General features: G+C 37.3%; 1 pseudogene; it reads left to right on the top strand.

The window, feature by feature from the left end:
• Positions 1–16,410: 16,410 nt before the first annotated feature.
• On the top strand, positions 16,411–17,202 carry LOC149566454 (pathogenesis-related thaumatin-like protein 3.5; annotated as a pseudogene).
• Positions 17,203–22,103: the final 4,901 nt, after the last annotated feature.

Here is a 22,103-nt window from a genome sequence, read left to right as displayed (position 1 = left end):
TAAGTGATGCTATCTTAGATATTCCATGTAATAATAAGTGAATAGTTGTTGTTACTAAACCTCCCAATTTAACAATGTGGGATTGGTGTTTGTTTGAATGTAATCATCGAGTTTCTTGATAACTGGATTATTCTTTTCCACTCACTCCTGAATGTGTGTGTGTGCGTGTGTGCATGCTTGCATGTGTGTGTGTGTGTGTGTGTGTGTGTGTGTGTGTGTGTGTGTGTGTGTGTGTGTGTGTGTGTGTGTGTGAGTGTGTGTGTGTGTGTGTGTATGTGTGTGTGTGTGTGTGTGTGTGTGTGTGTGTGTGTGTGTGTGTGTGTGAGAGAGAGAGAGAGAGAGAGAGAGAGAGAGAGTTCATGCATAATGTTACTATAGTAATGAAATTTTTGAATCCTTATTTATGCTAGGACTTCATGTTTTTAACAGAAAGTAAACTAGTATGTTCATCATTGTATGAAGTGTGTTGAATGACACCCACACACACCTTAAATAATTGTTTTTGACATTTTCTCAGAAATATTGTCACTATAATTATAGGAGAATCATTGTTAAACAGATGCATGTGTTTAGTTGTAAATGAAATGCTATTAGAGGATATTATAATGCATTTCATGATTTCCATGTTAATTTTTTTTTATATAAACTTCAAATGGAAATTAATAGAAAATTTGTTTAGTAATCCCAATCCTCTTGTTAATTAAGCATGGCTAGCTTTATTGTTATCTGTAATTATGAAAGATTTATAATATAAAACTAGGGAATACATATAGGGTTTCTCTATTTAGGACATTGCAAGAAGAGTTTGTTTTATATTTATTTGTAATGTCCCCTTTCTAGCATTCATAGCATGATTTTGTCATTAGCCTATTTCCCCACAGTCCTGTAGGATAACTAGGACATTAAAGGGGCTTAGAGGCCATTTGGCCTAGACAGTTTCAGTTGCAGGTCTTTCTGAGGGGTTCTGAGGCAACTTTGGGCATACTTACTATTTATAGTAAGTCATCTTGGACATGGCCGGACATTCAGTCATAGTGGTATGTCGATGGTAATTGTTTAAAATCGACAGGAAAACTTATTTATCATTGATAAGATTTGTTATGCATTGATAAAGCCATTTTATAAAGTTAAATTTAAATATTTAACTTTATTAATGCATAGACTATAGTTTATGGGAAATATTTAAATTAAAAGAGTTCCCTTTATTTATATAACACATTGGAGACATAAGGTACATAAAGGGAGTTATGTTTTATCCCACATTGAGAAAATAAAGGATTGAGCTCTTGTGAGAACACTATAAAAGAAATGGAAGAGCTTTTTTTTGTATGCTTGGATGAAGATTAATGTTATGTTGCTGGACATTTGATTATCGGGCTTGGAGGATGGAATCCCTCTTTGCTAGCATTCTCTTCACTGTTGGAAGACAGAGTCAAGAGGATCAATGGTGTTTTCACTTTAGGAAACACACTGGGTTTCATTTGGGGCATTCGCATAAAGAAATTTACAAGGGTTTGAGGTGCAAATCTGAAGTTAGTTATTGCTATAGTGTTGCATGAACAGTATTTTTGCTACAGTCGGCATGAACAATATTTTGCTACAGTACAGCGTGAACAGTGTTGGTATCAAGTTTACTTTTTTTTCCGGCTGAATAGAAGTTTGGAAGGCTGCCGACTACATCTGGAAAATACTATGGCAACTAATTCCAAGTTTCTTCTGTCAAATTTTGATACTTTGCATAATAATTGTTGAATACAAGTATGAATAGTTGTTGCAGCCTTTAAGGCAGCTGTAAGTGCACATCTACATTTAAAAATCACCCTTTATCAGCAAATTAAAAGAGTTTCCAAATTTTTCATATATTGTTGAATGTGTGCCAAGTGTTTGTGAAAATGTTATGATGGGTATTATGCATTTTAATGTCACTTCATAGTTGTTTGTAAATCTACTCATTGGAAAGAAATTTATCAAGGAAATCAGCTTTATGAGTTTGCATACAAAGTGTTTGACAATATTCCTTAAGTTAAATTTCTACAAGTCAAAGTTTCAAAGCAGGGGAGGATATTACAGTGGTATCAGAGCTATAAGTCCTGCCATCCTGTGGAGGTCTTATAAGAAATTTGGAACTGGCAAATAGAGGGGAAAGTGTTTGATGAAATGTCAAAACACAAAAATCAGACCATTTATGTTTGAGCATGCGACAGGGGCCTTATAATTTCCGCAATACCAGAGCAAGACAAAGTAGGAGTTCAAACCTGCAAAGAAAACAGTCTAGTTCATCCGTACAGGGGGGTATAGAATCCAGTCATACAGACACAGCGGAGGTATTCTTTGATCAAGACAGCAATATGGGTGACCGACATGACAAGAATACAAGATTAGGTGGAGGCGGGAATGCCGGTCCAGAGCCTGGAGAGGGAAGATTCTTACAATTTTTAGAGACCTTGGTACGAGGTCAGCGAGTAGCAGAACAAAGGGCACAGGAACAGAATCAGAGATTGGATCTTATGATGCAGATGATGGCTTGTCAAATGGGGTTGAATGCTAACATGGGTGGAGGAAACAATCAGAATGGAAATGATCAGGATGGGACACATAATGGAGATGAACAAGTTGGGAACAATTTTGGTCATGCACCCCAGCGAGCTAGGACAGTGAGTTCAAGGCCCATGATTCCTACATTTCCTCCTAGAGCTCCAGAGCAGCTCATACTAGAGCCTCAGATTACTGATATATAGGACCATTTGAGGAGAGATTGGGAAGCTAGAGGGCTAGATTTTACTACTGCAATTACCTTTAGGGAGTATATGGATGTGCGGATGAAACATATGCCACGTGGACATGACAGGAACCAAAGCTATGAGCTATGGAAGAAAGTAGGGAGACTTGAGTTACCATATTATGATGGCTCAAGAAAGTCTACAGCAAGAGCTTGGGTTCAAAAGCTTGACACATACTTTCAATTGAACCCTATGCCCGAGGAAGAAGCTATTAAGTATGCAACAATTCATCTGGATGGGTTAGCACACGAGTGGTGGCATCATGGTATGGTCACTATGGGACATGCACACATTAGCTCATATGTGGAGTTTACAGAGAGGCTGACTGAACGTTTTGATAGAAAGGATCCAGAACTCCATTTCAAGGAGTTAGCTCAGCTTAAACAGTGGGGATCATTGGAAACATACATTTTAGAGTTTCAAAAACTTGCAGTGTTAGTAACAGATGTATCTGAACGGAGGATACTAGTTCTATTTATGGATGGGTTAGCTGATCCATTGAGAGGGTGGATTAAAGCTCTCAACCCTCCCACTTTGCAGGAAGCCATTAAGAAAGCTCGTGAGATGGATTCCTCTTCATCTTCAAAAAATAAATTCCAGGCAAAGAGTTTCCCTTCAAGGAAAGATAAGGACAGGAAACCTTTTCCTCAAGAGGTTCAGCCAGCTAAGGAGGAAAGTAAGAGGTTGGACAATGAGACACTTAATGATCTCAGGAAGAAGAAGCTTTTTTTCATTGTAGGGAGCCTTGGGATTTGTCACATAAGTGTCCATTGAAAGCAAAAGCTAAGCGGATGGAGTACTTTTCAGTCGAAGAGTTAGTAGATGGAGATTCAGAGCAGTCATCCGAATTAGATGGAGATGATGATAGTTCTTCACAGGAGGAAGCACGCAGTGATAGCATGATAGCTCAGTTGTCAAGTATACAGGAGGCCGTCACTTTCAGAGTTAGGGGAACCTTGGATGGACAGAGAGTTGTGGCATTCATTGATACAGGGGCGATACATAACTTCATTGATGAGAAGTTTGTGACATGCAGAGGGCTACATACAGAGGAGCATAGGGGATTTAAGGTGATGGTTGCCGATGGCTTCAAAATTGAATGTACCAAGAAAATCTCCAACTTGCAGCTTCTTTTGGGAGATTATGACATGACAGGAGATTTCTTTGTGGTCAACATTGGTGATCAGGATATGGTGCTTGGGATGAACTGGATGAAGTCTCTGGCAGAGTTTACATTTAACCTTGAGAAAATGGAAATGAGGTTTGAGGAAAATGGTAAGAAGATAGTGCTCAGAGGGTTGTCAGATGGGAGACTTTGAGTGGTGTCACTCAAGTGGATGCACAGTTTCTTTAGACATGATCAGGTACAGTGGGTAGAAGAGTTTAGAGTAATGCCTGAGATGATAGAGCAGCATAAACAAGAGTATCCACCTAATGTACAAAAAATAATAACCAAACATACCAAGGTGTTTGGTGAGATACCTCCAGTGAGACCCCCAGATAGGGGAATCGAGCATGTTATTGAATTAGAGGAAGGGACTAAGCCAGTTATCATCACACCTTACCGCCATCCGAAGAGATGTAAGGATGAAATAGAAAAGGCAATTAAGGAGTTGATTGACATGGGGAACATATAGCCAAGCAAAAGTCCTTTCGCTTCTTCAGTAGTATTGGTGAAGAAGAAGGATGGTACAATGAGGATGTGCATTGATTATAGGGGGCTAAACAAGAAGACAATCAAGAACCGATACCCTATCTCATGCATCGATGAGCTTATTGATGAATTGCATGGTGCATGCTACTTCTCCAAGATTGATTTGAGATCCAGCTACCATCAGATACGAGTTAGAGAGGTGGATGTCGAGAAGACAGCTTTTAGATGCCACTATGGACATTTTGAGTTCTTAGTCATGCCCTTTGGGTTGACAAATGCCCCTGCCACTTTCCAGTCCTATATGAATAGAGTGTTCAGAGATCAGTTAAGGAAGTTTGTGTTGATATTTTTTGATGATATACTGATATACAGCCGTACTTGGGAGGAACATTTGAAGAATATTGATATAGTGCTCAGTATTCTAGAGAGGGAGTCATTATATGCCAAGATGAGTAAATGTGAGTTTGGGATGACAAAGTTGCTCTATCTAGGGCATATTATTAGTGCAGGAAGTGTTTGGGTTGACCCAGACAAGATCAGGGCCATTCTGGATTGGCCACCATTGAGGAACACTTCATAACTCAAGGGATTTCTCAGGCTTTGTGTGTTCTACCACAGATTTGTGAAGGGATTTTCATAGATAGCAGCACCACTTACAGATTTGACACGGAAAGATAGTCTCAAGTGGTCAGAGAGGGCTCAGGAGTGTTTTGACAGGTTTAAGGAGTTGATGAGTACATGTCCTATTTTAGCCATTCCAAATTTCACCAGGCCTTTTGAGCTGCAGTGTGATGCCTCGGGAGAGGGCATAGGAGCTGCTCTCATGCAAGACAAACATCCCATCGCATATGAGAGTAGAAAATTATGAGGTGTGGAAAGAACCTGCAACATCTACGACAAAGAGATGCTAGCAATCATGCACGCGCTAGCTAAGTTCAGGCAGTACTTAGTGGGAAGTCGGTTCACAATAAAAACATATCATAATAGCTTGAAACATTTCCTTGGACAGAAGGACCTTAATGACAGGCAACAGATTTGGGTGAGTAAATTATAGGCCTATGATTTCGACATAGCCTATGTCAAAGGGAAGAAAAATATTGTTGCAGATGCTTTATCTAGAAGGCCTCATTTGCTTGCTGTTGGGATAGTCATGGATGATTGGAGAGAGATGATCTTGGCAGAATATGCTAAGGATAGTTGGGCATCTAGCATTATTGAGGGAGCTATTCAAGATAGTCGATACACTATCATAAATGATCTGATCATCTACAAGGAAAGGATTTATTTAGTACCCAGGTCTGCTATGAAGCAGAAGATTTTGAGGGCATTTCATGATTCACCAATGGTAGGACATCCCAGATTCTTTAAGACATATCAGCAGGTGAGAGAGCGCTTCACTTGGAAAGGACTCAAATTGGAGGTGCTTCAGTTTGTGAGGGAATGCTCTGTGTGTCAACAGAACAAATAGGAACATTCTTTTCTAGGTGGTTTACTACAGCCCCTACCCATACTAGAGAAGAAGTGGGAGAGCATTTCCATGGATTTTATCACAGGCCTCCCCAAGGCACAGGGTCAGGATTGTATCTTTGTTGTGGTAGACAGATTGACGAAATTTGCACATTTCTTTGCAATTTCGTCTACATATTCAATAGTACAAATAGAAGAACTATTTTTTCGAGAGGTATTCAGACTACATGGGATACCACGGAGCATAGTCTGTGATAGAGACAATAGATTTATGAGCCACTTTTGGCAGGAGTTGTTCAGGTTATGTGGAACAGAGCTCACTCCAAGTACCAGCTACCACCCTCAAACTGATGGGCAGACAGAGATAGTGAACAAATGGGTTGAGGAGTACCTTTGAAACTACATTGCAGGAGAGCAGAAGGCTTGGGTGAAGTGGCTACATCTAGGGGAGTACTGCTATAATACCTCTTTCCATATGTCTATTCAAATGTCCCCTTTTTATGGCACTGTACGGGTATGATGCTCCTAATTTTTTGGATTTGTTATTTGGGGACAACAGGGTGCCTAAGGCCAAGGATACTTTGCAGGAGTGTCAGGACATTATGCGATCCTTGAAGGAAAATTTGCAAAAAGCACAAAATCAGCAGAAGCAATATGCTGATCAGCACAGGGTTGAGAGGTCTTTTGAGGTGGGAGATATGGTGTACCTCATGTTACAGTCGTATAGACAGTCCTCTCTCAAGAAGAGTGGAGCAAAGAAATTGAAACCATGCTACTATGGACCGTTCAAAGTAATCACGAGAGTGGGCGAAGTAGCTTATGAGTTGGAGTTTCCTGTAGATAGTAAAGTGCATAATGTGTTCCACGTGTCACGCCTTAAGAAGGCATTGGGTCACAATGTGGTACCTTTAGTAGTATTGTCACCTCTTGATGATGAGAGAACGCTTATCTTGGTTCCCGAGGCCATACTTGACTCCAGGGAGAGGGTGCTTCGCAGGAGGACTATCAGGGAGTATCTAGTGAAGTGGAAGAACCTACCTGTCGAGGATGCTACTTGGGAAAATGAACAGATATTGCAGCATCCAGAGCTGAAATTGCTTGAGGACAAGTAATTTTGGGAAGGGCGGACTGTAATGTCCCCTTTCTAGCATTCATAGCATGATGTTGTCGTTAGCCTATTTTCCCATAGTCCCATAGGCTAACTAGGACATTAAAGGGACTTAGAGGCCATTTGGCCTAGACAGTTTCAGTTGCAGGTCTTTTTGAGGGGTTCTAAGGCAACTTTGGGCATACTTACTATTTATAGTAAGTCATCTTGGACATGGCCGAACATTTAGTCACAGTGGTATGTCGATGGTAATTGTTTAAAATTGACAAGAAAACTTATTTATCATTGATAAGATTTGTTATGCATTGATAAAGCCATTTTATAAAGTTAAATTTAAATATTTAACTTTATTAATGCATAGACTATAGTTTGTGGGAAATATTTAAATTAAAAGAGTTCCCTTTATTTTTATAAAATATTGGAGACATAAGGTACATAAAGGGAGTTATTTTTTATCACACATTGAGAAAACGAAGGATTGAGCTCTTGTGAGAACACTATAAAAGAAATGGAAGAGCTTTTTTGTGTATGCTTGGATGAAGATTAATGTTATGTTGCTGGACATCTGATTATCGGGCTTGGAGGATGGAATCCCTCTTTGCTAGCATTCTCTTCGCTATTGGAAGACACAGTCAGGAGGATCAATGGTGTTTTCACTTCAGGAAACACACTGGGTTTCATTTGGGGTGTTCACATAAAGAAATTTACAAGGGTTTGAGGTGCAGATCTGAAGTTAGTTATTGCTATAGTGCTGCATGAACAGTATTTTTGCTACAGTCGACATGAACAGTATTTTGCTACAGTATGGCATGAACAGTGTTGGTATCAAGTTTACTTGTTTTTCTAGCTGATTAGAAGTTTGGAAGGTTGCCGACTACATCTACAAAATACTATGGCAACTAATTCTAGGTTTCTTCTATCAAATTTTGATACTTTGCATAATAATTGTTGAATACAAGTCTAAATAGTTGTTGCAGCCTTTAAGGCAGCTATAAGTGCACATCTACATTTAAAAATCACCCTTTATCAGCAGATTGAAAGAGTTTCCAGATTTTTCATATATTGTTGAATGTGTGCCAAGTATTTGTGAAAATGTTATGATGGGTATTATGCATTTTAATGTCACTTCATAGTTGTTCGTAAATCTACTCATTGGAAAGCAATTTATTGAGGAAATCAGCTTTATGAGTTTGCATACAAAGTGTTTGACAATATTCCTTAAGTTAAATTTCTACAAGTCAAAGTTTCAAATCAGGGGAGGATATTACATTATTGTATTAGAGCATTATGAAATCAACTCAAACTATGTGCTTGAAAACTCTATTTATAGATTAACTCATCCATTGAGTAAAATAGTTACAAGAATTCCATTTAATTTTTTATTTATTTTTAATAATAGAGGTGTTTGTATGATTGGCAATAGGAAGTGATATCCTTAAATATATATTTGAAGTTGAAGTATCTATTTTATCTTGAACATTGAATGCCTCTATTTGAATCATGTAGATTAAATAATGTGTGATGTGTAGGTCTATGTCATTAGATAAATACCATGGTCTCACATTCATTTATGGATTAACTATTGTTAACCTTTGATTATGGTGTTCAATTCCATGATGGTTGAATAATTAACTAGGGTGTCCCTATGTATTTTACTGTAGCTTATGTACTAATGATGATGTGGAAATGCTTAATAGGATTGAGACATTACATTTTATGCTCTATTATGATCCATTGTGATCTTATTGTTGGGGTAGGATCTTCTTAAAAGAAATAATATAGATGGATGTTTCTCTTGGGCTTTCATTTGATTTATGGTAGTTAATGTATTATTTTCATTGTATAAGTTAGAATATGATTTCAAAAAATATTTTTGGAGAGCTAATAGAATGTTTCTTACATTACTCTAATATGCACCTTTTTAATGATATCTTATCAGACGAGCTCAAGATATGATGATATACTTGGAATTCCATTCAAAAGAAAATGAGTTTGTTTATACTAGAGCAATAACATTATATATGTGGTGACTCCACATAATTCCATTACTTCTCTTGGTATGAACTAGTTAGACTTCCTCGATGCCAGGCTAGATATCTTTCCTGTCATCAAAGATTTCAAGGGAGTTTAATAGCTTTGTCGTAGGGTGGTAAAGAAATCCTACAATATTCTTACCCTTATGTTTCTTGAGTAGGTATTGGAGCTTATTTCAGCTTGGTCATCATGTCCAAACCATCTTGGTATTCTAGTATCTGGTATCTAGTAAATGTGTTTCTTTAAAGTTAATGGTAATTGAGAATTAATGTTGACTAGTAAATATTCAAATGCCCTTGACTCTAGTTAAATTTCTCCTCATTTTATGGAGAGTGTTGATATGACATTGGTTTTTAGGACAGTCTTTATGCCTTTCTCATTAAATTACTATTTATTTTGAACTATTCAACTTTTTTTGAGATAATTTCAAATTGGATATTTGTGTTTCTCTTCCATTGATATCATTGTTTTTTTCATATTGAATTACATTATTCTATTATTTAACTTTGTATTCCCTTTTACTTATAGTTATATTTAAAAAATAATGAACATATATAATATTTTTAACCATACATTATTTATATTCTATAATAAAAGTATGTTAGTATATAACTATTTTTTAGAATAATATCTTGCACTTTCAGTCTTCCATTAACCTTATCATATCTTTAATATAATATGTACTCTCTCTCTCTCTCTCTCTCTCTCTCTCTCTCTCTCTCTCTCTCTCTCTCTCTCTCTCTCTCTCTCTCTCTCGCTCGCTCTCTCTCTCTCTCTCTCTTTCTATGTATGTATGTATGTGTATATATATACATATATTTGTGTATATATTTGCATGTATATGTATATATATAGTTATATTCATCTTTACAAGACTTTCATCATATATAACTATTTCAACCTTTTTCCACTAGACCTATTTAGTCATTCTATAATAAATTAAAATACAAAATCATTGTTCATGTTATTTTTCATTTATTTTAAAATTACAATTAAATTAACAAAGTGTCTTCCTTCTTGAGTACCCTAAAGATTATAAAAAGTCAACCATTTTTTTTTCCAGATTCATGAAAAAGAGTAAACTTTTCTAAAATATTTTGTTGTTTTCGATCACAAAATATGAAGATCAAATGTTGAAAATTTCAAAACCCAATATGGGCCCATGCTTTCCTAAAACCTCTTCAGCTAAGAGACAAGGAATAAGGAGCATCCACGCTGCCAAATTCCCCTAGTGGGCCCTTTGTGAACCATTCAACTTCACCAGTAACTGAGGGCCCATTGACGTGCTTTTTATTTTTCAAAATTTGATTTATAGAGAGGATAGCCATGTCCATAGAATCAAAAGATATACGTTGTTTAATTTATTTAAAAGATATCAAACAATTATAAAAATCAAACAAGAATATAGCATAACCATATGCGTGGAACTGACCTGATCTCACCTCACCAAAAAACAATCTAAAATCTCCAAAACAAATATAGGAAGAAGATAACGATTGAATATATCATTTCTAAAATGTAAATAAAATGATGATAATGCTAGTTCCAAGAAAATCGCCAAATTCTTCATAGACTGCAGATCTCCAATTACCATCAATCGAGTAAACATGTTTCGAGATGTAAATAAACGAAGAATGTGAATGAAAAATATAGAATAGAAAAAATGCATAAACACAGAGTTTATCATGGTTCACCACAAATCGTGGCTACATCCACACTAAGAGCAGAGGAATTATATTAATGAGAAAAACCAATTGAGTTTACAATACATGCGATTAGCATTTATAGATCACAAATGATCATCTGAAGAGACAAAATAAATGGATGAAAAAACACAAGTGTCTGTTGGCCTTCACAATTCAACAAATCTCCTACCTGAAGACAACAAATACACTAGCTGATCATCCATTCCCCTACTCTACATGCTGACTTACTTCTTTTTAACAAGGCCAAGAGAAGTCTTGGCACATTCGAACTTCTCCTTGGCGACAACCTTTGTCAACATGTCTGCCGGATTGATCTTGGTATCAATTTTGGCAACCTTCAATTTTCCTTCTACTACCACATAATGAACATAGCGAGCATGCTTCTCAATATGTTTGGAGTGTCGCTAAGAGGAATGATTGTGAACCATAAAAATTGCACTCTGACTATCTGAAAATAAAACATAATCATCTTGTTGCTATTGTAAATCACTGAATAAGCGTTGCAACCAAATCATCTCTCTAGCCCCTTCAAAAAGAGCAAAGTATTCGGCTTCAGCAGAAGAAAGTGCAACACAATGTTGTAGTCTTGAGGCCCAACTAATGGCAGCCCTGACAAATGTGAAAGCATAACCAGTAGTAGACGTACACTTTTCTCGATCTCTGACAAAATCTGAGTCACTGAATCCTTGTAGCTGAGTATGATTTCTACCAAAACACAATGCATAATCAGAAGTACCCTTGAGATACCACAATATCCATTTCACTGCTTCCCAATGAGGTTTCTCGGGATTGGTCATGTATCTACTAACTACTACCACCGCATGAGCAATGTCAGGATGTGTAGAAACCATAGCATACATTAAGCTACCAACCGTTGATTTATAAGGAACATTAATCATAAAATCCTTCTCATCTTGTGTTTTGGGACACAATTCAGAACTGAGGCAAAACTGAGGAGCAAGAGGAATAGGAACATGTTTAGCTTCAGCCATGCCAAACCATTCTACAACTTTGTCAATGTATGATTTTTGTGACAAAGTCAACATGTTTTTCTATCTATCTCTTGTAATAGTCATCCCAGGAATCTTTTTGGCTACCCCTAAATCTTTCATGGAAAACCGAGAAGCTAACTCTTTCTTTAGCTAGCTGATTATTTGAGGAGAAGTACCAGCAACTAGCATGTCATCAACATAAAGTAACAGAATAACAAACTCACCACTAGGAAGTCTTTTATAGTAGACGGAAGGATCTGATTCACATCGAGTGAAGTTATGCTCAACCATGAACCGATCAAACTTAATATACCATTGTCTTGGAGCTTGCTTGAGCCCATACAAACTCTGCTTCAGCCGACAATAGAGATGTTCTTTCCCCTTTTGAACAAAGCCTTCAGGCTATTCCATGTACAATTCTTCATTGATGTCACCATGTAGAAAAGTTGTCTTGACATCAAGCTATTCGAGCTCAAGATCCCAAATGGCTACCAATCCCAAAACTACCTAGATTGTAGTCATTCAAACAACAGCTGAGAAAATCTCTTCAAAATCTAACCCCTTTTTTTGAGCATATCCTTTGACAACTAATCGAGCACAGTACCTTTTTCTTTTCCCATCTTTTTCTTTCACTTTATATACCAAAAAAATTTTCAGAGGTTTTCGATTGGGTGGAAGTGGAACTAAGTCCCATGTTTTATTTTTTTTAAGAGATTTCATCTCTTCTTCCATTACAATCATCCATTGATTTCTATTAATACTTTCGCAGGCATCTTTGAAATTAGCCAACTCTAGTTGATTAGAGATTAATATCTCAGGGTCTGCCTCCTTAGAATAAAGGAGCTCATAATCTAAATACTTTGCAGGCATCTTCCTCTACCTTGTAGATCGCCTTAAGTCTAGATTGTGTTGCTCATTCTAAGAATTATTTCTTATTAATTCATAATCACTGCCAGTTGAAGGTGTGGGAATTCTCTGTTGAATGTGATGAGTAGATGTATTCATCAAATCACCCAAATTTTTCTATGTATTGTTGGCTGCTCCAATATTATGAAGTCCGAAATGACTCAAATTAGAATCTCCTATCCTTTTAGTGGTCCTTATTCAGTGTTCTGCACAATTCTTATCATATATTGGAGGAGCTATAGCTAATTTGTCACCTAACGGGTCATGACTATCACTACCATGATGGCTATGTTTGTGCACACAGCTTATGTGAGTGAAAGATGGAACATAGTCTTCATTGGTTTTTTCTTGCACCCAAATATATTTGTCATACCTTTCATGCTCTGTTAAACTGGGATCCATACTGATGTGTGTCTCATGCAATGGTAGGATGCCATATAAACAAGAAGTTTCTTGTCTTACTGTAACAAGAGCATCATCTTGTTGTGTGGGTGAAAGACCCCCAAACTCGCAGACATACTGCTCATCACTGTGACCTGCGTCAAGATCGTGGAGTCCAGTATGCTCTGTCGCTGTTTGGTGAAGGCTGGAACCTGAAACTGGTGAAGAAGAAGCCCAATTTTTATGTTGACTATGCTTCCTGCTTCCTAATTCATGGTTTCCATCCATCATGCCACTGTGGGAATGAGATAGACGATTGCCAATGTTCTGCCAATTATGTGGGAGAGTTAATAGAGATCCAACACACCTGTCATGATTTAATGTTTCTTTTATCTGAAGCTCTCCATCTACTGCTGATTGGGATATGCCATCAGGTCTAGTATGTTTTGATTCAGCTTGATTTCAGGTATGATCAAGGCTATGATTAACATTCTTATTGCCAACATTCCCATCCCATGTCTCAAACCCAAATGGGTTTATTGCACCATGGTGAATATCCAACATAATGTTGTTGGAACCATCATAAAACTATTCTCTGTTTGAAGAAGTATTGTTTGGTGGCAGTGAGGTTTCCTCGAATAGTTCTCCAGACTGCTAATTAGCATGATAAAGATCCATGCTATCGGAGATAGAGGATAAAGACAAAGCAGGATTTGATGCCAAAACTGAGGTAGGAGTGGAAATGATGGGCTGAGATAGTGACTGTGAGTTTAATGAAGAGTTATTCTCATTAAATAAAGGTATAGGAATTAAATCTTCAACAACTCTTTCCTGTGGTGTTGATTGAAGAGCCAAAAACTTTGTTTCATTAAATACCACATCTCGACTCCGTACAATCTTCTTTGCAACAAGATCTCATAATCGAAAAGCATACTAATCTTCACCATAGCCCAGAAAGATACATTCCTATGATTTTGAATCTAGCTTGATCCTTTTTTCTTTAGGAACATGAACAAATGCTTGACACCCATACACTCGAAGATGTGAGTAGGAAATCCTTCTACCCAGCCATTCCTCCTCTGGAATTCCAAAGTCCAAATGAGATAAAGGACTTCGATTAATCAATTATACTATTGTATTGCAGGCTTTCGCCCAGAATTCATTGCCTAAACTAGCATTAGATTGCATACATCAAACTTTCTCAAGTATAGTTCGATTTAATCTTTCCACTACCCCATTTTCTTGAGGGGTGAATGGCACAAATTTCACCCGTTGAATACCATGATCTGCACAAAAGTGTTCAAACTCCAAGGAACAAAATTCACCTCCATTATCTGATTTTAAACATTTAATTTTGTGCCTGCTCTGATTTTCAACAAGAGCTTTAAAAATTTTGAATTTGGAGAAAACTTCAGACTTTCTAGACATCATATAAACCCAAACCTTTCTAGTACAATCATCAAGAAAGGAAACAAAGAAATTTGTGCCTCCATGGGAGGTTACCTCTGTTGGACCAAAGACATCCAAGTGCACCAACTCCAATGGTGTCGTCTTCTTGTCATGACCATGCTTCAAAAAACTTACACATTTTTGTTTCCCATGAAGACAATGTTCGTAGAATTCTAAATTTGCTGATTGGAGACCCAGAAGTTTCTCTCTATTAAGCATAACCTATAGGCCCTTCTTGCTCATGTGGCTGAATCTTTGATGCCAAAGTGTGGCATCGCTGTCCGCAACAATCATCGTAGCTCCCACCTCATCATTAGTTTCTACAACATATAGATTTCCAACTTTATCCCCTTTGGCAATAATCATGGAACCCTTGGTAATTTTCCATGTGTCCGTGGGGAGTGTAAGAAAACCTTGAGCATATAACTAACTGACTGAAATCAAATTTCTTTTTAATTTGGGAACATACCTCACATCTTGAAGCAATAATTGAGCACCTCCTTTAATTGATAACAAAATATCCCCCTTTCCTATCATTTTAGAAGGCTTGTTATCACCCAAAAAAAATTCCCAAATTTACCTTCCTTGTAGTTTGTGAAGGCTTCACTACAAGAAGATGCATGAAATGAAGCCCCAGAGTCAATTACCCATGAATTCAAAGTTGTTTCACTTGACACAAGAACCAAAACACCATCACCAAGATCATGAATGATGTTTGCTCCGCTGTCCAAAACTTTTTCTTGAGTTCTTTAATATTTTCTGTAGTCCTTTTTGACATGACCAGCCTTTCCACAAAACCAACAACCGTTTTCTCTACATCAGGACTGCAACTTTCTAGCTGATTGTGATCTTCGATTGTTGTTATTATTTCTGCCTCTATGTTGAGTTCTTCCTCTATTTCTTGTACTAACCATTGTTAGTGCATCGCTGGATGAAGGCTCTTTATTAGTTCTCCTCATGTCTTCACTAAGCAACATAGAGGCTACCTCATTGTAGACCAGCTTGTTTTTGCCGATTACAAAAGTGCTAATTGCTGTTATCACACCATCCCAGCTATTCCGTAAGGAACATAACAAGATGACTGCCTTATTTTCGTCATCTTGAGGCATACCAATGGAGTGTGCTTGACATAAAAGAGTATTTAACTCATTTATGTGATTCGACATCGCTGTTCCTTCCTTCATCTTCAATTTGTAAAGCTTCTTCATGATGAAAATTTTGTTTGTAGCAGATGCCGTTTGATACATGCTATGAAGTTTGTCCCATACGTCCTTTGTTGACGTTTCATTGTTCACATTGAACAACACATTCGGAGATAGCGAAAGAAAAATCTTTGTCATTGCCTTCTCATCAGTTTTAGTCCAATCTTCATCTGACATGGCGGTAGGCTTCTTTGCTTTACCTTCAATTGCTATTGCAAGATCATGCTTGACCAAAAGTGATCGCATCTGTACCTTCCACAAACTGAAATTCTTCCCCAAGAATTTTTGCACTCTTGTTTCCTCCATGACTTCGGAATTCGGTCACCGAAATCGATTACAGCTCTAATACCAATTGTAAATAAACCAAGAATGCGAAAGAAAAATACAGAACAGCAAAAATGCATAAACACAAAGTTTATCGTGGTTCACCACAAATCATGGCCACGTCCACACTGAGAGCAGAGGAATTATATTAATGAGAAAAACCAATTGAGTTTACAATACATGCAATCAGCATTTATAGATCACAAATGATCAGCTGAAGAAACAAAATAAATAGAGGGAAAAACACAAGTGTCTGTTGGCCTTGACAATTCAACACGGGATCCCTGTGCTTTCGTTTCCGTTCACGCCATGGCGGATTAGAGCACCTATAATTTCCACGGATCACTCATTCTTCAATTGTAGGTAACCAACTTTTATTTGGATTGCAGTTGAAAAGCATTGGAAAAATGGAAAGTTCATCAAAATTGTGTCTCTGTCTCTGCACCTCCCTAACAATGTTATCTCTAGTCTGTGCTGCAGGTAAATCAAGGCAATCAAATAAAAGAATCAGGTTTCATGTAGTTAATTCTTTTCCATTCTAGATATTGAGAATCTGGCTAATCTGTTGTTTGTTGTGTTCTCTGAATGGCGAAGATTTATCAAAAAAGATAATATCGCTGGAGAACAAATGCTCCTTCTCAGTGTGGCCGGGAATAACTACATTTAACACACATGAATACGACGTACCAGACGGCTTTCCGCCGGAGCTAAAATCCGGCGAGTCGAAATCCGTCGCCTTGGCTCATGAGTGGGAGGGAAATCTGTGGGGAAGGTTTGGATGTTCCTTCGATTCATCGGGAAAAGGGTCTTGTCTTTCCGTCGACTGTGGAGGATTTTTACGGTGTGAGTAAGCTCCGGCGAGCCAGAAGATTTCAACGCCAATTACGGCTATTTTGTTACAGAACGGGAGCTCTGCGGTTGATATTGAGGAGGGTTATAACCTCCCGTTGTCAATTAGCAGCTGCGCGTCGCAGGGATGCAGTGCAAATGTTGCTGACGTGTGCCCTAATGAGTTGCAGATAAAGGCGGATGATGAGGTTGTGGGTTGTAATGGTGGGTGTAATTTATATCTGAATACTCGCAGTCCGCCCGAGTTCGATTCCGCTTTCGAGAAAACTTGCCCAAATGTTCTTCCTTTTAAAGATCGAGTATATTGCTTTACCAGTACTGATTACACTCTTACTTTCTGTCCCCCATAGTGGCCCTAAATCCATGCATCTGATTTCTGAGTACTTTATATGGTCTCAATTCAGATGCATCTTGGGTTTGAAAATGCAATAAAAATCATTAGTTTGAATTTGTGCTTTGGCAAAGAGTGTTTTATAACCCGTCTCAAACATGGATTGGTTTTGTAGAATAATGAGGTCACAATTGCTTGATAGAGAATTTGGTAGAATGGGTTTGTTTTTTAATGTTATGGAAAAGGTTGATTGGTTCAAAATTTGATGATTAATAATTGCTAATGGCTATATGTCATGGATCACTACATTTTCTTTTCTATTTGGTTGAGAGGTGCGGCCCTACAATTGCATAAGAGTGTCAGCAGATCCGTGTAAGGAAATAAAAAACATGGACGATCTCTAACGTTTAAAGTTTCCATTTTCAATTAGATTAGTAAATCGATTAAAAATACTAGAAAGATACGCTTATGAAGACTTGAAATCGAATATTCATGTTTGTAGAGAAGATAATTTTGTTCTATCTACTTCTCATATATTCCGGTTTCATGGTATGAATATGTGCTGTGGCAGATGGATGAAGTGCAGCGTTCATTCAAACCCTTGCATTTTTTCAGTTCTCTTAAGAGAAACTCTTTGCATTCTTGCGTTCCTACCTTCCTAGTCCTGTATTTCACTGTGATAGCCCCCAGTACTGTTGCTTTTTTATAATTGAGTTTTGTTGAGACACTTTTAATGGAGATCAGTACATTTTACAAATTTTTGTTGAATATTGTCTTTTTTATTAATTAAAATACCGTGAAAAAGTAGAAAGCTAAAAACTATTTGTAGTTCTAGCCTGGTACAAATTTACACGCAGCGCTATTTATGTTGCAGGGGCAGCTACAGGGGCTTGGCACAGGAATAATGTTTCGGTATTGTTTATGGGAGGTATTTTAACTTTTTGTTATTTTAGGTCATATTTTAATGTTTTGTTATTATTAAATTTTAGGGTATGTTTTAATCTTTTAATGTTTCGTTATCACTTTAGTAAAGGATCTAGTGGTTGTCAAATACAGTTTTTAACTATTGACTGAGAAAGAAGTTGAATGATATTGTTCATGTTCTATGGAATGAAATAAGAGATTAAAATTTTTTGGTTTTCTGCAATTACTTTTATTATTATTTTTTGTTTAATCTCTATGTGTGGAGTCCAAATGTTTTAAATTTTATATTGTAATGAGATCTTTGCAGCTAGGGCACAGGTTGTTCAACTACCACCTAGAAAATATTTTGAGATGTCAGGTCTCTTGCCTGTGTAATCTTCATGTAAATAGACCAGCACATGTTGAAGAACAAGAAGGAAGAATGTACCATACCTTGCTTCTAGTTGAGTGCAGGAATTGGCTGCAAATAGAGGTGGCACATGTGTGGTGAAAGGGTAACATCTCTATGTGCTTTCCATAAATGAATGGATACAAACTATAAGGTGTTGTTTGTGTTTGAAGTTTTTTCATTCATCTCATGACATTGCTGTAGCTTTCTCCAATTTCTTCTTTCCATCTCATAGTGAAGCTCTTACAGACTTTATACTTGTTTTCTCCTCATCATATTGGTATCAAAGTGATATAAGGTCTTGCTGGGAAGTGTATGTCTATAAAAGAGTTACAAGCTGAAGCTAAGGCTCACACCATGTCTCCTAAAAGTATGACTCCAGATGCCATCAAAAAGATGATGGAGGAACTTCTAGAAGAGAAGTTGAAGGAGTTCAAGAAGGCATCTAGTGACAAGGATAAGGAGAATGAGATGGAAGAAGTTGCTAGTGGAGATGAAGAAGGAGAACATCACCAACATCCATGAATGAAATTGCCTACTGATCAAAAGGCATTTGTTGGTGCTTTGAAGTCAATAAGAGGAGATGTTACTAAAATGCTACCTACATATGGAGGTGGTCTCAATAGTGAGGAAGTGATTGAATGGACTAAAGCAATCACCAATCACTTCGATATGAATGACGTTCCAAAGAATGATAGGGTAAGGATTGCAAAAGGAAAATTGAGAGGATATGCTCTATCATGGTGGGATTATATTCAAGGTGAAAGGATATAAAATAATAAAAGTTTGATTTCTTCATGGGAAGTGATGAAGGCAAAAATCAAGGCACAATTTTAGCTTGTAGATCATGAGATGTAGTTGTTCAAAAAGCTACAAAGCTGGAAGTAGTGAGAGATGGACATGAATGCCCATATGGAGGAGTTTCATAGGTTAACTCTTAGGATAAAGAAACAATAGGAGGAATCAGAAGTGTGGCCAGGTATTTAAATGGTCTAAGAATAAACATAGAGGAGGAGATCAGCCTCTTGGCCCTAGATAAATTGGGGAAGTCTTTTTAACTTTCTCTTAAAGTTGAAGAGAACCTAAAGAGGAAGGGTGATTAGCAACAAGGATGGAATAGTGGAAGGAATGATCAAGGTAGGGGAAACTTTAACAATAGAGGACAAGGCCAGAGGTCCCAAGGAAAGTCTAACCCCAAGGAGCAAGCGGGTGACTCAAGGAGTAGAGGAGGCTATGGTGGAAAGGAATCTAATGGAGGAATGTTAGGTGGATCAGGTAGAGGATCCAAGTTCTCAAGAATGAAGTGTTACAATTGTGGTTAGATGAGACACCAAAAATATAAGTGTCCACAAAGGGTGTCTACTTCTCAAAATGGTGAAACAAGAGTCACTTATGTGCAAGAAGATAATGTGAGTATGAACTCACCAGAAGTTTAGTTGATGGTAGAGGCCCAGGGAGAAAGTCTCATGTTAAGGAGGACACTTCTTAAGGAATCGATGAAAGAAGATACCACTCAAAGGAGGGCTCTTTTTCAAGTTCAGTGCAAGGTGAAAGGCAAGTTGTGCAAGATGATAATTGATTCAGGTTCCATGGATAATATCATCTCACTTAAGGCTATAAAACAATTGAAGTTGGAAAGACTTCCACATTCTTGTCCACACAAGGTCAGTTGGCTAAACAAAGGGTAGTAGGAAGTTGTGAATGAGCAAGCTTGGGTAGAGTTTAGCATAGGGGGATATAAGTATAAAATATTATGTGATATCTTTCCCATGGATGCTTGCCACCTCTTGTTGGGAAGACCTTGGCAATTTGACGGAAAGGCATGCCATGATGGTGAGAAGAATTCTTATAGCTTCCAAAAGGATGGAGTAACATACAAATTGAATTCTGAAGGAGAAGAGAAAAGGGTTGGTCAAGTTGGACCAAGTGTCTTGATGGTGGGTGAGAAAGAGTTCATTAATACTATTTAGAAGAAGATAGAATAGGCTTTACATTGGTGCTAAAGCCTAAGGAAGATAGGAAGAAGGAACGTAGAATAGCAGGCCTAAAAGAAGTTGAAGAGTTGTTGAACCAGTACAAGGAAATCATTACCAAGGTAACGCCTAAGTCTCAACCATTGATAAGAGATATAATTCACTAGATTGATCTTATTCCTAGAGTAGTGCTACCCAACAAGGCAATGTATAAGATGACACCAAAGCATAATGAAGAGATTGCTAAGCAAATACAAGAGTTTCTTTACAAGTGGTTGATAAGGAAATGTCTTAGCCAATGTGTCATACCCTTGGTTCTTGCTCCAAAGAAGGATAGTAACTAGTGGTTGTGTACTGATTCTAGAGCCATTAATAGGATAACTATAAGATATAGATTTCCTATTCCTAGAATAGAAGATTTATTGGATTGTTTGGGGGGAGCTTCATATTTTTCTAAAATAGATCTCAAAAGTAGGTATCATCAAAAAAAGATACAAGAGGGGGATGAATGGAAGAAGACATTTAAAACTAATGAAGGGTTGTATGAATGGCTGGTTATTCCATTTGGGTTATCTAATGCTCCTAGTACATTTATGTGACTAATGAATGAAGTTTTGTAGGACATCATTGGTAAGTTCATTGTTGTTTACCTTGATGACATTGTTTTGTATACCATAAATAGGAAAGAGGATTTGTAGCATTTGAAGATGGTTTTTCAAAGGTTCCAAGAACAAAAGTTGAAGATAAACTTGGAGAAGTGTGACTTTTTGAAACAAGAGTTGGTGTATCTTGGATTTGTGATATCCAAAGGAGATCTAAAAATGGATCCATCTAAAGTAGAGGCCATCATTAATTGGCCAACACCAAGGGCTGTTGGAGAGGTTCTAAGTTTCCATGGCTTGGCCACATTCTACAAGAAGTTCATAAGGAACTTTAGCAACATTTGTGCACCAATTTCAAACACCATCAAAGGAGGAGGTAAAACAAAGTTTGAATGGACTAGTGTAGCAAATAAAAGTTTTGAAGAACTCAAGCAAAAGGTAGCCAAGTATCCTATTCTTGTTTTACCTGATTTTAATAAAGTTTTTACAATAGAATTTGATGTTAGTGAGTTTGCAATAGGGTTGTTCTTAGTCAAGAAGGTAGATCCATTGCATTTTTTAGTGAGAAGTTGAATCAAGCGAAGAAGAAATATTCTTCTTATGATCTAAAATTTTATGCCATGGTCTAGGCATTAAAAAAATGGAAGCACTATTTTCTGCCTAAGGAGTTTATTGTGTATACTAAAAACCATTCTCTTAATTTCTTGAATGGACAGGAAAAACTCAACCATAGGCACATGAAATGGGTTAAAAGTTTTTAGGCTTATACCTTCACAATCAAGCATAAGAAGGGATGAGCCAATAAGGTGGTTGATAAACTTAGTAGGAGAGTTCTAATAGTGCAAGAAGTACAACTCGAAAGCATGAGTATAGATGCATTGAAGGGACTATACGTGGAAGATGGAGATTTCAACAAAGTATATAAGGTTTGCGCTAAGTTGGAAGATAGTTTTCATTCTAATTTTTCTAAGTTCATTGTGCAAGATGGACTACTATTTAAGGGAAATCAACTATGTATTCCCAAATGTTCTAT

This window comes from Cupressus sempervirens, chromosome 3 (assembly GCF_028749045.1).
Source record: "Cupressus sempervirens isolate cs-2001-9-10 chromosome 3, ASM2874904v1, whole genome shotgun sequence".
In the NCBI taxonomy this organism is placed as follows: Eukaryota; Viridiplantae; Streptophyta; class Pinopsida; order Cupressales; family Cupressaceae; genus Cupressus; species Cupressus sempervirens.
Note: the sequence above shows the minus strand (reverse complement) of the source record. Positions and strands in the feature narration are given on the sequence as shown.